The sequence below is a fragment of the Columba livia genome, chromosome 2 (assembly GCF_036013475.1).
Source record: "Columba livia isolate bColLiv1 breed racing homer chromosome 2, bColLiv1.pat.W.v2, whole genome shotgun sequence".
Taxonomy (NCBI): domain Eukaryota; kingdom Metazoa; phylum Chordata; class Aves; order Columbiformes; family Columbidae; genus Columba; species Columba livia.
The window spans coordinates 76,136,204-76,153,820 of record NC_088603.1 but is presented as its reverse complement, the minus strand read 5'-3'; positions in this window follow the sequence as shown (position 1 = coordinate 76,153,820).

The following is a 17,617-nucleotide window of genomic DNA, read 5'->3' as shown; positions in this document are numbered from 1 at the left end:
CCTGCTTTTACTCCACAGAAGCCCCCAGCAGTGGCATCTGCAAGACAGGCTGTGCAGCAGCTGAGACCAACATGCTGTGTTGTGTAATCACCCAGTGGGGAAGGACCAAGGCACTTTTGTTAGGTGCTTGCACTCACTCCCCTGCAGGGAATGGGGCTCTGAACCCGCCTTCCTAAGCTGCATGTTACTGTTAGGCTGTCTGATTTGCCTTGGGTTTGCCCCAGCTTGCGAGCACAAGCAATAGTTGGACAGCTTGATGCTGTGACACTTACACAGCTGGTGTTTAGTAGGCACTTGGCAGCCTGGCACTTTTTTTTTTTTTACATTTTATAGAACAGGTGACAGTGTTTTTGCAATCTGTGAAATCTCTATGCAAACAAGCAACACTTGCATCTATCACCTTCCCACAAGTAAAACTGAAGAACGCTCTCTTTTTACTGATGAGAAATAAAAGGAATCCATTTATGGACACATCAGGGCTCAGAAGGCCTGGCCTGAAGTAGAAGAGCAGTGAAGACACCTAAGCATAAAGGAAATGTATGGTGTCACAGGCTGGCAGTGAAACAAACATGCAGGTCCTCAGCCTTCTGCCCCAGGGCTCCTCAAGGCCAGGCCTGGCAGTGTGCGTGGACAATAGCAGCACTACATAAAACCTGCCAGTGGCTTACAGCCAGGGAGCTCAGCCTGCCATGGTGGAGGGACTGGGCTTTGTCACGCAAACAAACAACTCAGAGTGACAGCCTCAGTCCTACGTGGGACTCACATTCTACCCACTGCCCTGAGGTAAGGGCAGTAATGTCAGAAGGTAAGGATAAGATCCCGTATGCCCTCATCACAGAATCACAGAATTACAGGATGGTTGGGGTTGGAAGTGACCTCTGGAGATCTTCTAGTCCAACCCACCTGCTTAAGCAGGTTCACGCAGAGCAGATCACACAGGAATGTGTACAGGTGGGTTTTGAAAGTCTCCAGAGAAGAAGACTCAACAACCTCTCTGGGCAGCCTGTTCCAGTGCTCTGGCACCCTCAAAGTAAAGAAGTTTTTCCCTCGTGATCAGATGGAACCCCCTATGTTTCAGGCTGTGCCCATTACCCCTCATCCTATTGTTGGGCACCACTGAAAAGAGTCTGGTCCCATCCTGTTAACATCCAGCCTTGAGATATTTATAAATATTTATGAGATCCCCTCTCAGCCAGGCTGAACAGACCCAGCTCTCTCAGTCTCTCCTCATAAGAAAGGTGCTCTAGGCCCCTAATCAACTTTGTGCCCTCTGCTGGACTCCTTCCAGTAATTCATTGTCCTTCGTAAACTGGGGAGCCCAGAACTGCATGCAGTTCTTCAGACGTGGCAGAGTAGAGGGGCAGGACAACCTCCCTCGACCTGCTGGTCACACTCTTCTAAATGCACCCAGAATACCATTGGCCTTCTTGGCCACAAGGGCACATTGTTGACTCATGATCAATCTGTTGTCGACCAGAACTCCCAAGTCCTTCTCTGCAGTGCTGCTTTCTAGCAGGTCCGCCCCTAATCTGTACTGATGCCTGGGGTTATTTCTCCCCAGGTGCAGGACCCTCCACTTGCCCTTTTTGAATTTAATCTGTTTCTTCTCTGCTCAAGTCTCCAGCTTTTCCAGGTCTCACTGAATGGCAGCCTTCTGGTGTGTCAGCTTTTCCTCCCAGTTTGGTATCATCAGCAAACTTGCTGAGAGTGCACTCAGTCTCTTCTTCCAGGTCATGGATGAACAGGTTGAACAGCACTGGATCTAATACTGACCCCTGGGGAACCCCACTAACTACAGGCCTCCAACCAGACTCTGCAACATGGATCACAACCCTCTGAGCTCTGCCATCCAGCCAGTTTTCAATCCATCTCACCATGCATTCATCTAGGTCACACTTCCCAAGCTTTCCTATGAGAAGGTTGTGAGGGACAGTGCCAAAAGCCTTGCTGAAGTCAAGGTAGACAACATCCACTGCTCTCCCCTTGTCTACTCAGCCAATCATACCATCATAGAAGGCTATCAGGTTGGTCAAACACGATTTCCCATTGGTGAACCCATGCTGACTACTCCTGATAAACTTCTTTACCTCTACATGTTCGTAGATGACATCCAGAATGAGCTGTTCCATAACCTTTCCAGGGATGGAGGTGAGGCTGGCTGGCCTGTAGTTTTCTTAGTCATCTTTCTTGCCCTTTTTGAAGACTGGAGTGGTGCTGGCTTTCCTCCAGTCCTCAGGCACCTCTCCTGTTCTCCATGACTTTTCAAAAATGATGGAAAGTGGCTTATTACATCTGCCAACTTCCTGAGCACTCGTGGGTGCATCCCATTGAAGCCCAAGGATTTGTGGATGTCCAGTTTGTCTAAATGATCTTTATCCTGATCCTCCTCAACCAAGGGAAGGTCTTCCTGTTGCCACACTTTCCTGCCTCGGGGTTCTGGGATTCCTAAGGGCTGGTCTTAGAAGTAAAGATGGAAGCAAAGAAGGCATTTGGTAACTCTGCCTTCTCTGTATCATCCATCACCAGGGCATTCAGCAGTGGGCCTACATTTTCCCTAACCTTCCTTTTGCTGCTGATGTACTCGAAGAAGCTCTTTTTGTTGTTCTTGGCATCTCTGGCCAGATTTAACTCCAAGTGGAGCATGGCCTTCCTCACCCCATCCCTGCATAGTCTAACAGCCACTTTATATTCCTCCCAGGCGATTTGTCCTTTTTTCCACATTACATAAACATCCTTCTTCCACCTGAGTTTTTACTGGACCTCCTTACTCATCCATGCTCACCTCTTACTCCCTTTACTTGATTTCTTGCTCATAGGGATGCATTGGTCTTGAGCCTGAAGGAAGTGCTGTTTCAATATTAGCTGGCTCTCTCGGACCCTCTACCTTCTAGAGCCTTAGCCCATGAGATTCTTCCAAGCAGGACCCTGAAGAGGCCAAAGTTTGGCCTGCTGAAGTCCATCGTTTTAGTCTTATTTATTGTCCTGCTTCCTCCATGCAGGATCCTGAACTCCACCATCTCATGGTCACTGCAACCAAGGCTGCCCTCAACCTTCACATCTCAAACCAGTTCTTCTTGGTTTGTTAGGACAAGGTCCAGCAGCACACCTCTCCTTGTTGGCTCCTCCACAATCTGTGTCAAGAAGTTATCATCAATGATCTGTAGGAACCTCCTGGACTGTGCATCTCCCAGTCTATCCAATCTCTCTGTACTCCAATGCTGGTATGAGTCCATAGGGATTTTAGCACTATTAATTTTATTTTGTTCTTCTGATGACATTTTTTTTCCACAGCTGCCAGTTCTCAGGAAAAAACAAAAGGACTTGCCATACAGGAACGAACCCCTAGTCTCAGCTGTGGCTGAAAATAAATGGTTCCGAGGGAAAAATAACAGAGTGTGTAAGTTATTTTACTAGTTCCAGTCACTTAAAAATTGAGAGTATGGTCTAAGAAACTCATCTGAGCTCTATCTCTAACCAACAGAGCTAGACAAAGAGTGATTCATTCCCCCTGCCTTGGTCAACTCTATGATGCTATGGCCCTCTTGAGGTGTTTCTGTCTCAATTAATGCCCAGGTCTCTGGGGATTTATCCATGTGGTTCAGAGTCTGGCCCTAGGCATGACTTTCTCAAGCCCTCTGCTCTACATTTAGTTTTATGACAGACCACAGGCAAACACTGCAGTTTCTGATTCTTTCCTCTTCCCCTCCTACCACCCATATCTTTCTTATCTAGGTAGACTGCATGACCTGCCATCTCTTATACTGCATTGGTCATCACATCTGGGCTTGGAGTAGCAGCTCTCGTTAAGCTGTCTGTCAAGAGCACGGATCTTTTCAGAGCAAAATGCAAAACTCAAGATTGCATAAAAAGAGTTAACATCGTTGTTTCTGGTGTAAATTTTCTTGCAACACTGCATTTCGTTTGCTGCTGCACTGCCCATATATCCAGCTTTATTAGGTCCCTCTTGATTTTGTCATTTTATGCCACTGTCACATTTGCTGACTACAGTCCCATTTTAGACTGTTCATTAAAACCAATAGTGACACAAATCCTTGGAGGACCCAAAATTTATATTTTGGTCACCTTGAAATATGATTTACTAGCTTATGCCTGGATTTTGCGTGGTGCAACTATCATATAGCACAGACTAGAACCTGCTTCATTGCCTGCTTCCTGACCCCAGCTCCCAGGAACCATGAAACCAAAGGGACAGATGGGTCCCAGAGGTCTGCCCTGCATATGCAACACATCTTACCTATCCTGGCCATAGGTAAGAGAAATGAGACACATAAAAGAGGCTCAAATGGTGCCTGACAGACTCCAAAATAAGTTCTGACCTGAACAAGTTCAAAGTTCAGAAGATTCAGGGTGGGAGAGAGGGGGTTGACTTTGTACTGCCAGGTTGTTATCACTAAGTTGCTGTCAGATGTGATCACTTTGGTTTGTGCTAGCTTAGCTATCAGTCAGACCAAACCCAGGAGTGACTGCTGCTCCCTGAGAGAGAAGGTGGGTTCAATAACAAATAAGGATGGCATGCGAGGAAATACATAGTTTTAAACTATATATGTCGCTGCTCTCCCTCCTCTTGCCTGTCAGGGTGTGAGGCAGCCCATTGCATCCTGCTCTAGAAACAGCCCTTAGTGTACGCTCTTCACATGTAGCTGGTGGAAACAGGGAATGAGGATGTTCAAGACATCCTAATTTGTTCCAGCACTCAGAATATCTGCCTGTCACTCAGCAGTGTCCTGTCTCTCTCAAAGTAGTGCATGTGCCACCGGAGTGCTCCACGAGAGCCACTGCTACAAAACAGCTGTATCACCTAAGGGATTCATCCTCGTGCACAGAGGTCAGTGATTTGCCCCTCATTTGGACTGTGATGCAGTAATAATCTGTGTCAGTGCATCGTCTTTAAACAGACAGAGCAAAATGAGCAGGGACAGCAGTGAACCTGGGGTGGAGTCATAGCTATGACCCCACAGAAAACAATAGGGGCTCAGGAGTATCACTGAAAAACCAAAGCTTCAGGGAAAAATTTTTGTTTACCTATATCAGCCTTCTCGAGATCCTGCTCCCATAGACGTGCAAGATATTTTACTGTTGGCCTCAGAGGTGGCAAACCAGGCCGTCTGCATCACTGGGTCTGAGGAGAAGCAGCAATGCCATGCTGATACTGTATTTCCCTAGAGATATTAGAGTAATATGGTGAAGGATGTTGAAGAGAGCCACTTTACAACTACTTTAAAAATCATGTGATTTCTTTTTAAGAGCTGATGTAGAAGATAGTACACTGTCTGAATACCATTGTCAGACCTCATTTGTTATTAAGCCCACTATTAAGGAATGGGGGATACGCACTTTCAAGCTAGCATCTTAATATCTATAAGGCCAGTCCCATAATGAGTGATCCTACAATTTTTCTGAAAGATGCATAAGCTACATTTAATACTAGAGACAGAAGTGCTTTCCATGCCATATAACAAAAAAAATAATAATAATGAAAACATCTATCACAAAGGCGGAGTCCTCTGTTGTGGGAAGTCTGAAAGTTTCCAGTTTCATCATGAAACTCAGGAAGCTGAACCCATTGTTAAAGGCTCATTGTTTCCAGGCATTCATCTTGCCAAGCAAACATGGATAAGTCAGACCCCGGTGGGTCTCCAAGTGTTCCAAATTGTCTTGGACCCCAATCAAGTCACTTATGATGGAGAAACACACGAATCCCCTTTTTCTTTCAGGTATGGACTTCTTTTACCCTGTGTAGGCCAGGGTGTAGTTCAGAACAGAAGAATTTTTACAGCCTCATAAACTTCATGTTCCCTACCTTTGATATAACATGTATTACCATGAACTTACAGGAAAAATATTTCCGAGCTACAAGGAGAAAAACAGCTCTTCTCCCAGACAGTGGTGCTGACACAGAATGAGTTGTTTGGGCTTGTTTTTCTTTTTGAGTGGATTATTTCTGGAGCAGTCAAAGGGGGACAACCCACCCAATACGACCACTTCTTTTTGAAGAACCTCAACCAAGTATTTTGTAAGGTCATAAGTATCATGGGTGGGAACGACAGAAAGAGGTACAGAGCAATCAAGTGGTGTTTTAATGGCAAGAGAAAAAGAGCCCCAGCTGCATATACCTCTACCACTCTTCCAACCTTGGGACATCCTTTTGGTTTAGAAAACTTGTTTACTTTCAGCTTGGAGCCAGGTTCTCGAAAAGAAAACTAAATAGTTGAGGTACATACATTCAATAGCCTCAATCTTGTGACTAGTGGCCACGGCCTTACATTTAAGATGTCCACTAGAAGTGAGGAAAAATGAGCTTATTCTGCTTTTAGACTGTATGCTTTTGTCCTGAGATTGCAAAGTGTTCTGCAAATCTCAGTTAAGTAGGGCCCTCAGATCTGATACAGAGTAGTCACGGTTGGGTTTTTTTTTACAGACAAATAAATGGGAGCACGGAGAAGTTCAAAAATTACAAAGAATTCATAGGAAATCATTTTAGAAATGACAACTTGTCCCAACAGTTTGCTGATCTAAGCAGACCTCCTCTTATGACTTCATAAATTATGCCTATGGCATAGGCGTCAGGTGAGCAATGGAATAGCTATAACTATTTTTTATTGATAATATAAACATGTCTGTGGGTTAAATGAAAAATATAGTCCCATAACAGAAAATTACCTCTGCTACTAATCCAAGGAATCTTCATTTCATGATTCCTGTGTATGTGAAAATCTCAACTACTATTCAGCCAGCTGTCCAACCACTAAAGGAATCAGGAGTCAATGTTGCATTTATAACTCAAAACAGATGAGTAGGATAAAAATATGTGAAATCTCTTATTAAATCTTATCATCCAGAGTTAGTTGTAAAGTGTTTTCCTAAACTGTTAGAGTACTGAAGAATCACAACATAAATTACATGTAATTTTGGGAAAATAGACATGATGTTAGCATTTTAGAAACATTGCTCACAGTGAGAGCTCCAAACTGACCCATTTACAAGATACCGAGCCTTCTTCACCTTCCCTGGAAATTTCAGCCATCTCATGGTTCTGCTTGATAAATGACGGCACATTCAAAGATGTGGTAAAATGTTGGTTTTGCTTAGAACAGGAACAAATAAAATCTGCACTTTCTGATGGGGGCTAGGCTCAGTGCCTTGCCAGCCTTGACTTCATTTGCAGGTTGGCACAAGAGAAACTGATGTCAGTAAGGAAAACGACTCCATACAACAGATTGAGTTAGATTGTATAAACCAGTGCAGCAGTCAGCCTAAAAAAATGTCTGATGATGGAGAAGGGAAGGCTGGAAACCTTTACCCTCTGACCCCAGTATCACATTTTTTTAACTGGGCTCACAGAAAGCAAGGCTTCTCCCACCAAAACTTAGGTGAACAGCCATAACTCTGCATAAGCCACGTATTGCCAAAGGTGTTTTCCCGGCTCAGCGCTAACAAGCAACGCCAAGGCACTATGAGACCTGGGGTCTGGTTTTGACTCTGATGTTGATGCTACATATGATTATGATGAATCTTCATGGTCTTTTTGTGCTGTGGCTTTCCACCCAGCATACCAAATGGATAACCATCTTTGCTACTGAGTGTAAAGTAGCATAACAGTGTGAAGAGTTTTAGTATTTATTTAAGCAGACTGCTGAGTGTTTTGGGGCCTCAGGCACATGCTAGATAGGATACAAAACTGCATATTTATTTTCAAAAAACACATACCCTTCTGGCTCTGGGAAAAGGGGAAAAGAAGGATGACTCACAAGTAGCAGATGTTGGTAGCATCTCTTAATGCAGTACTGGAAGGCACTCAGAGATTACAAAGATGTAGGCTCCCGTAAAGCCTACCTGAAATAAGCTTTGGCAAAACGCTGTAGCAAACTGGATCCTAATCCATTCCCTTTGTTTCCCTTTATCAGCTGTAGTCCTGATATTTTGCTTCTTTGTCAGACCTTCTCTCGAAAAACATCAAAGCACACAGTAAATATGAATTACAGAAGCAGCATAGCATCCTTGATGTGTATGGTGACTCTGTTATCAGTAGCCCTTGGAGAGTATTACGTGTTAATACTATGGCTAAAGAAAAACATCTGAGTGCCTTGGTGCAGCCCAGTAGAATTTGAGACCAATAAAACAGTCGACACCATTTTTCCAGAAAAATGTAGAATGGATCTAAAATTAAAAGTCTAAGCTCTTGCTGTAGACAACAGAGAGACAGAAAGATTCCCCAGCAACAAAATCATATAACCTCAGACACCCTTCTCAGGACAGGAGGAGTTGGCCCCTGGAGGAGTGTTTTTCTCTCCCCAGGCCATCGGCTGCTGGCCACACAGGAGGTGTCTGCATGGGCCAGAGGTGCCCAGGAGACTGCTGAGGGCATCTTGACTTCTGACTGCACATCTCCAGCAGGGCTGAAAAGGGCTTTCACTGAGACACCAGTGTAAAAGACGCTACTGAAAAGTAAAATCTGAGAGGACCCAGATTGCTGGGTTGAATACCTGTAGTGCTGCACACACTGCTTCACAGGGGTGTACAGCCCAGAAAGGAGGTGAGTAAGAGCCGCCACGGCTGCTGGACATACCTGCTGTCAGCAGCAATTACCACCACCTCTGCTGCTCAAACTGACACGTGGCAAAAACAGCTGCCCAACCCCTCTTTTAAATAAAAGACGTTTGTACTGAAGACAAGAGCCTAGAATATGGCATTGGTTTTGTACATAGTTGTGGTACACTCTTTCTTTAGACCTGTAGCAAGTCATTTATTCTGTTAGTAACAGATCCTGACCACAAAACAGAGATAATGGGCTCCTCCACCTTAGGCCAGGGGAGCATCTCTCATTTTGTGTGTGGATAATGGCTACTGCAATGTATCAGAATTACAAGAAAAAATAAGCTATTTTGCTACTTTTGCTGTAGCATCCTCCCTGCCAGCCTCTGCCTGCAACTCATTGTCCTGCCTCTGCAAGTAAATACTGTGATCACATATAAAAGCAAAACACAGCTGTAGCAAAATATCTGATCAGCTCACAGCCATTAAACAAACAGAATGCTGGCTCTTTCCTTTTGTTTAAAATATCATTACTGGGAACAAGCCATCTCTCTCACTGCCTTTCTGCTTCAATGCACACATTAGGCTTTTAGACCTGACCTAGTTTTGGCTGGAAAGTTTCACAGAGAGAGCCTACAGACAGCATCACTGCACACATTATTTTCTCTGCTAATCAATACATTCCAAAAGCTGGAGCGTCTCCTTTTGCTGAAAAGGAGGCAAGGAATCAGGAGCTGCAGTATGGTCTGGCTCAAATGCAACTTCTTTCAAGCCAACTGCACCATTGCACATACCGGGCTCCTGCCTTCCCTCATCCCTTTTGACTTCCCTGATAATCCACGTGGCTAATGACACCCACTCCAACCCTACAGTGGCTCCAACAGCATCACTCAGAAAATGGGAAAAGCTTTGCTTTCTCTGCAACAAGCAATTGGGGTTGACATACTGCAGCAGTGTTTGTGGAACCTGGTGACATTTTTAAGGGGTTTGGGCAAGCTAAGTTTTTAACTGAAGTCTTCAGTGGATGGAAGCTCCTGCCTCCAGAGCTCATTTTTGTTTGTTTGTTTTAACTGTACTCAGGATTCCCCTCAGTGCCGAGCTGCTTGGAGCACGACTGATAAGGGGGTCATGTCATGCAGGGCACAGGCAAGACAGAGTTCATGGTGAATAGCAAATAGTTTGCATTCATGATAGCCCTGGCAAAGGGTAATTAATTCCTGAGGCTTGCACTGCAGCAGGTGGGCTCCATCTAGATCAGGGGTGTCAAACTCATTTTCACTGGGGGCCGCATCAGCATTGCGGTTCCCTTCAAAGGGCCAAATGCAATTTTAGGACAGTACAAATGTAGGAGTAGTTACATTTATACAGTCCTAGAATTGCATTCGGCCCTTTGAAGTCAACCATGAGGTTGATATTGCCCCAGGTGAAAATTAGTTTGACACCCCTGTTCTAGAAACACCCATATTAGAGGGGGTCAAATTGCATCTCTTCATGAACTGAGACCCCGTGGAGACTGCACGAATCTCAAACTGCCGTCAGGTGCAGCTGGTCTCTCCCTGTTGCTTCATGCAGACCCCTGGGATCAAGGCAATGGGCCAGGCCAAGCACAAGGGCTCACAACTGAGATGTGCAGGCGGACTTGTATTCAAGGGCAGCCCAGCTCACATGAGAATGGAGAACATGGTGTTTCAGGGCTGGGGAGTGTGCAGATCCAAGAGCAGCAGGAAATTGCAGGAGAGCTGCTCTGCGATCATGAGATCTGGGGCACACGGGACAGAAAGCACTATTTAAAAGGGCTGGGAATCAGGCAGAAGAGAAAAGTTGGAGGTATTTGGCTGTGAGGATATTCAGTTTATCCCTGCAAAAAGCACATTCAGAACATGAGGAGAGGACAACAGCTATATGGAAGCATTGACCCTGCTTCACATCCTTTTAGCTGAAGAGGAAAAGGGGCAGACAGTGAAGCAAGGACCATGTTAGACATGCCTAAGCAAAGATCCAAGGATGAACAGAAAGCAATGGCTGCAGCAGTTACTTCATGCTGGAATTTCCGATGCTGGCAAGGAGGTTACACAGCCATGCAGAGACATGGGCTGAGATAAAAAGGGCCCCCTATCCTTATAACTGTGCTTGCTAATTTGAACATTTCCAGAACCCCTTCTCTTGTAAGCGTTCAATAATTAAGCTGAAAGTTGCACAACAACAACAACAAGTCATTGATTTATATTTTTAGTGTCATTAATACCAAGTGTCCAGATGAAAGGTAAATTGTGCTGGAATTAGGAGACATGGAGGACAGTTAATGCTGCTGTACCCCTGTGGTTGCTTCTGTAGGAAGGAACAGCTCTAGCAGTTGCAAACACTGAAAAATACACAAGTCAGCTGTCCCCAAATCATTAAACTTCCTTTGCTTCACCGAAATATATTTTTTTTTTCAGAAAAAAAAGTGGTTTGTTTTTAACGATTTGCCACTAACACTGGCCACTTTGGAGCTCATGTCCCAGAGCTCTCAGTCACGAAAACCTTGCCTCTCTAAATAATTGAAAAGCCAAGATGCTTTTTTAGGAGGCCGCTTTTTAATGAAAATACAAAAATTGCTTGAATTTTGTGACAAAATTCCCAAAGCTGGCAACATTGACCAGGACTCCTGGAGTCAGGCTTTTATTATAAAAGAAGGGACTGATTTTCTTAGTATCTCATACCTTAAGTGAATATCTTTACAGGAGGGAAGGGCACATAGAAAGAGAAATTAGACAGGCACAGGTTCATCACTCAGTTTGTGTTGCCGATGCCTCCTGAGAGCTGGTGGGTTTCAGGATCCCAGTGCCAGGAAGCCCAGGCTGAGTCAGTGTCACCTCCAGACTGCGTGACACCACACGCCTCTACACTAATGGGACACAGAGAGAGATTTGCACTGTTTGTCAGACCAGCATTCTAGCGTCCAGCCTTCATGACAACCTGTCCCAAGGCGTAATGTAGTATATGCCATATTGAGAGACATTTCTTTCGGGACTCCTAATTGTTCCGCAACTGAGTGCGATCTCCCGGACATAGGACAGACCTGTGTGAATAACCTTCTGAAATATGTTTCAGACGTGAGGCACTCCAGCAGCTTTTAACACCTTTGTCACACAGCATAGGGATTTGCATGGAATTACATAGGGCCTACAGACTTCATTGTCTGGCACCAGCTGCTTATTGGCAACCCACATCTGTGTTAGAGTGGCACAGAGTTATTTATGGGATGCAGTTCATGCTAGTATTACTTATAGTGCCCTTGCTTTTCTGCCTGTGTCTGAAGTCTGTAAAATGTATTAACATCCTCCCCACCTCAATATAGTATGGTTTGTTTCTTGGCTTGTTTGTTTCCATGGACTTACAGGCTGCCTTTAAAAACAGGCATCAAATGCTCAAGCAATATAAGGAAGAAAGTGTAGAAAAACAAAACCGAAAAACAAAACACAAAACAAAAAAAAAAAAAAAAAACAAACCCAAGGGGGAAAACAGATTTAAATTTCCTATTTCCAATAAGCTAATATAAAAAGTAAAGGGGTAGGAGGGAAGTGTTTGAAAATTTAGTTCAAAAAAATGCCCCGGCAGTCTCTTCCCAGCAGCAGCAGCAGTGGGGCTGGATGACACTTGGTAAGTAAATTGGAAAGGAGCAGGAGGGGATAATAAGAAAGAAAAGAAAAAAAAAAGGTAAGTCCTTGGTGATTTTCCCCATTGCTTCCACTGCAGAACCCTCTGCATTCCCTGCTGGTGCTCCTGCTTCACAGCACGTCCTGTCAAGACCAAGCAGCCACACCTCAGCGTTGAGCAGGTGACATCTCTGTTAGAGATTACAAGTCCTAGTGCGTGAACAAAGAACTAAATTGTGCCAAAAGCTGTGGCCATAAAAACAGCCAGAGTTATACTGTCAGCCTAGCTACACACTTTCCAAATCAGGCAAAAGGGTCTGCAAGTCCTCTGCAGGGTCTCTCCAAAAGCATGGAAACACAGGGATGGCCCAAAGCTGGCATAGCCCTCAGTCTTTCAGAGAGGATTTTACTGTGAAAAAAGAGGGTTTGGGATCAAGTTTCATTCCTACATTTCCACAGTCCATGGAGGCATTCCTCAGTGCCACAAGTAGGCGTAACAGAGCACAACCCCAGAAATGCCCTCAGGTTCCACCCATGACTTGACCAAACCAAAAATAATGTTGGCCAAGAGCTTACATTATTCCTGGTAAACCACTGAGGACCCCTCCAGCTTGCACCAGAAAAGTACACCTGGCATTTGACAGACAGACTTTGGCTCTCATGGTGGTGGAATGGCCCAAAACGCATTACATCCCACAGGCTGAGCAAATGGCAGTTTCCCAGTCAGCTCCCATAGCTGTACGGGGTTTTGCAAGAGACACTGCAGCACATCTTTAAAGGCAGTGCGATAACTCTCACAAAGACAAGGACCAAAACTTGGAGAGGAAAATAAGCAGTTGCTGTGAAACACATGGGATCATTTCTATTCAGTTGCCCTGTATGACAGACATGCTCTCACGAGGTTCTGTCATCATATGCGTAATTTAAAAATACAGGGCATGAAGATGGAGATCATTCCCACTTTACTCTAAAGAATAGGTTCATAAATGAATTATAAGGTTTCTCAAATGATTTATAGCTCTTATAACCATTTTACAGATGAGTGATACATTTTATAAGCCCATCAACAGAAGATTTAATAGATAGGCAATCAGTCAGCCTGCATGATAACTAATTAACCATACATTAAAACATCTCTGAGTGCCCTATTAACCCTTAATTCTCTGGCAGTGAACATACCCTTAGCAAAACCCCTCGTACAAGTAACAAAAGCCAGCTGACCTACCCAGTCCCTCAAAGCTGTTAATCTCCAGCTCTGACTCCGCAGCTCCAGGGTCAAGGAGCACAAGGAACCTGGCAGCCTGTCCCTGGAGGTCAGCAGGCTGGAGCAGAGGGAAACACAGCATCTCCCATCCCATTACCCAGATTTCCACCAGCAAATGGTTCTGAGATGGCTCTCTATCACACATACTGTGGCTCTGGGATGCTGATATTCCTCCTTTGCTCTTCAGTATTAATGCTTTGCCTCTACCAAAGGCCAGCTAGGAGGCATTAGAGCACCCTGCTGCTCATTTAAAGAAACAATGGGGAAATGCAATCAAGCACTCTATTTATCACACACAACAAGCAAAACTTTTTATACTCATCCACTAAAATATGTATCAGAGGAAAGATCACACTCAGCACCCACTGACTTGGGATCATGTCCTTTTAGAAAATAATATCCCCTCTGCTCCAAGTCCTACACTGAGCAGTGGCTAATTCTGTGTATGCTTAGTCCACTTCTGTTTTACCCATCAAGAGAAGAGACTGGTGCCAATGTTTCTATAAGAAAAGCAAATGTAATCAAACCCTCAGGCCTGTTTAGATACACATGAAATGCCTGCACTATGTACGGCCACTGCAGCCCTTGCCTGGTTAAGGCTGCACTGAGCTCACCTGCCAAAGGGTTGCAGGTTCCATGGAGCAACATGCTTCCTAATCACTTTTACAGATTCAGAAAATGTTTGCAAACATTTGCAAAGACACACATGCAATTTTAAACACCCCCCCCCCAATAATAATAATAATAATAATAATAATAATAATAATAATAATAATAATAATAATAATAATACATTGACAACCCTTCCCTTGCATGAGCTTTCAGAGTCCCCATGGGTTACTGGATACTCCTGTCCCATAGAAAAAATTCACAGGCTAATTAGCTGCAACCTGGCAGCACAAAAAATGATTTTTCTCAGTGGTAGGGCAGAACACCACAAAACCAAACTGTACTTCTCCCAGGAGGAGAAGCATACTATCTATATATGCTACATAGCACTGTGAGGTATAAACAACTTGGCAGTTGTACATTCAAATGACAACAGCAGAGTGGCCATTGTCCACTGCAGAATCATCCTCCTCTAGGGTCCTATCATTTGATGGGTCACATTCACCATCATCTGCATTTTGAGATGACCCGTACACACAGAGTGGGAGAAAAAAAAAAAAGAAAAAAATAACAAACACCAAAAAAACTCCACAAACCTCTGTCACTGTAATGTGCCCATGCTTAAAAGAAATCACCATCTAGGCACTGCCGCAGACTGGGGTGGTGCCAGTATTATGTTTTTCTGCACTAGATGTGCAACTCAGCTTCCCTATCCAACTGTGTATTGCTGCCAGTCTGATTACTCAGCTTGCCATCACAGGGGCTGTACAGAAGTTTTTAAGAACTAAGAAGGAAGGGTAAAAACATGCCACAAAGAAGTGAACCAAAAGCACCCAGGTTTAAGAGGGTCTGGATTCCACCCTCTTCATGCAGGATGTCTTATCTTCCAGGCCAGCAGCCTGTAGGAAAGGCGAGCAGCTGCGCATTGCACAAGGAGACAGGTTACCCCAATGAGTGAGCAAGCTGACAAACTTGGAAGACAAATATGCAGTGTGAGGAGGAGTAAACCACAGCCAAGGGGATGTTTTCTTTCAGCCTGGAAGCAGAGGACAAGCCAGAGCAGCCTCTTTGGTGGAAAAGGAAGTCTACAGGGTTTTGGGGGTTATTTGTTTTTTTTTGTACACTGTGGTTTGACATGTTTTGTGGTTTGGGGTGATCCTTTGAGAATTTTTCAGTGCATGGAGCCTGTGGCTCCATCTCTGCAGCTCCAGGCACTGGCTGGACCTGGTGACCCAGTGGTGGTGAGAACTCCCGCTCTCAATTAAGTCAGCACCCTGCTACCTAGGGCACACACTTGGACCTTAAATTTTGAAAGCCAGAGAAAATTTCATGGCACATCCCTGCTTGCGTACAACAATTTCTTCCCTAGAATTCCTTTAAAAATCCTTTAACTGCCACTTCGTTCAGAAAGAATTCACAAGCTAACAAATAGCATGTATGTGATGTTCCTCAAGTTAGTTTTCAGGAAAGGATGTGTAACCCAAAAAGCTAGATTTTCACCTGGCTTCAACTGCTGTAGCTCTCCCACTTCAAGGGAAGCTGCACTTCCCCGTCTGCAGCCAGTTTCACATCAGAGCCCAGGCTGTCAGCACCACAAGGTTATAAGAACACCCAGTGAAGAAAAAAATCACCAATTATTCCAATCCCGTGTAGTGATCCATTCAGTTCTTGAGCTTGCAGTTCAGCACTTTTTGAGGCAAGTAGTAAACAGTAACGTGAACTAGTATAACTATAAATTGCTGGAGGCTGCAGAAGCAGAGCTGAAACTAAAGGGAAAACCAGTTTTCCTAGTGAGAGACAGCAGATCTTGTGAGCAAAACTTAAACTATTTTGGGCCTTTCTGATTGTAGTGGATAGGGATGATCTTGAATGTCTAGTGCTTCTTATTTTTGTTTTCACAACCAAAATTAAACTAGCCACACAGCAAACCCTCCAAAAGCAAGATATTTGGGTTCATTGATTTTTGCAAAACTAGAGCCAACATTTTGTGCCCTTCTCTAACAAGCTCCTCTAATCCCTCTGTGTGAAATGTTTCTCACCTGTCACATTCAGGCTTTATGTACATCCTTTTTAATCCTTCATTCTTTCATTTGGCTTCTATTTTGAGGTTCCTTAGCACTTAGGCAGGCATATAAGGCTGCTACTGCCATACCCTTAATTATTCCTTTTTTGCTTTTTCACTCATAAGCACTAATTGAGTCATGATCTCTTGCATATATGAATTAACCTGCTGTTCTCCTGCTTGCTCAGGCACTGCAAATAAAAAAATAATGGCACTGGTAATTAACTGAGGCCTGGCAATATAACTTGCCTCTCAGCCCGTGACGGGTAAAAGTTCAATTGAAAAGTAAGGTGTATAAATGCATGATAAGTGAACCAGAACTAAGCACCAATCAGACATACAAGAAAAGCGTGAGCATAAAATAAATTAACTTCAGATATCAAGTTGAAGAAATTGGCGAAACTTAGATGAGCTTTGCTTTTTTGCTTTTTTTTTTAATATATATAATTATTAATAGCTAGGTGGACAAGCAGACAACACATGCACATTTCAGTTGTAGGTGTCAGGTAGCATCAGCCTACAGAGGAATGCTTTTTACCTAGAAGAACTTTTTTTAATACTTATAATCATCTATTCATAGGACACCTTACGACTGCATGGCAGGGAATAAAGCAAGAGAAATTAAGAGATACAAGGTACAGAGCTGCAGTTCAGCCTGAAGCAAGCCAAACTGAAGGAGGTGCTGCTTCTGTATCCAGCTCTAAGTGCTGTGAAGCCTCTGTAGCCAGAGGCTGCTCCTTATGGGGCAGGAGAGAGAAAAAGCCTGTGCGCTCAGAGCGGAAAAATACTGCATAAACCAGCTAGGATACAAGACGTGAGGGAAAACTCTTCCACTATTCTCACCAGGGAAACCAAAGCCCCCTGGGTAGTGCAGATGATGGACACTGTAACTCACCATGGAGTAGAGTACAGGTGTGGTATAAGCTCAATATCTTTTGCCCTCATTCTTGATTTTCTTCAGGGTTCCACTGCAACTATCTCCCTCCTTTTCCCTTACTGTTATGCTATTCATGGCCCAGTTAGAAAGCCTCCACGCAGCCAATTTAATACCCCTGAATCCTCATCAGTTATAATCACAGCTGTGGAGTCTAGTGGATGAAGAGGCTGCCTCATATTTCAAAGTTTAATGAGTTCCATTCCTGTTAATATTACATTTCTATTAAAATTCATGGTCATTTTTCCCATTAATTTCATTTATAAATTAATTCCTTCTAATTTTCTAAAGCATTAACATGACCAGTGACTTATGTAGGTCGTCCCCAATGAGTGTCAGTAAAACCTTTATAATGCAACATCTTATATTCTGCACATCTTGATCATGACCCTCCCACAATTTATAACTGGGATTCACAAGGTAGGGAGGAAGAAAAGGGACAATTTTCACAGTTTATGTTCAGAGAATGGTGAAAAATTAAGATGACCCAGACGACAAAAAGAGCTCTTCTAGAGAGTGAATGCTATGCCTACAAACTGAGATAGTTCTGCTTCGCT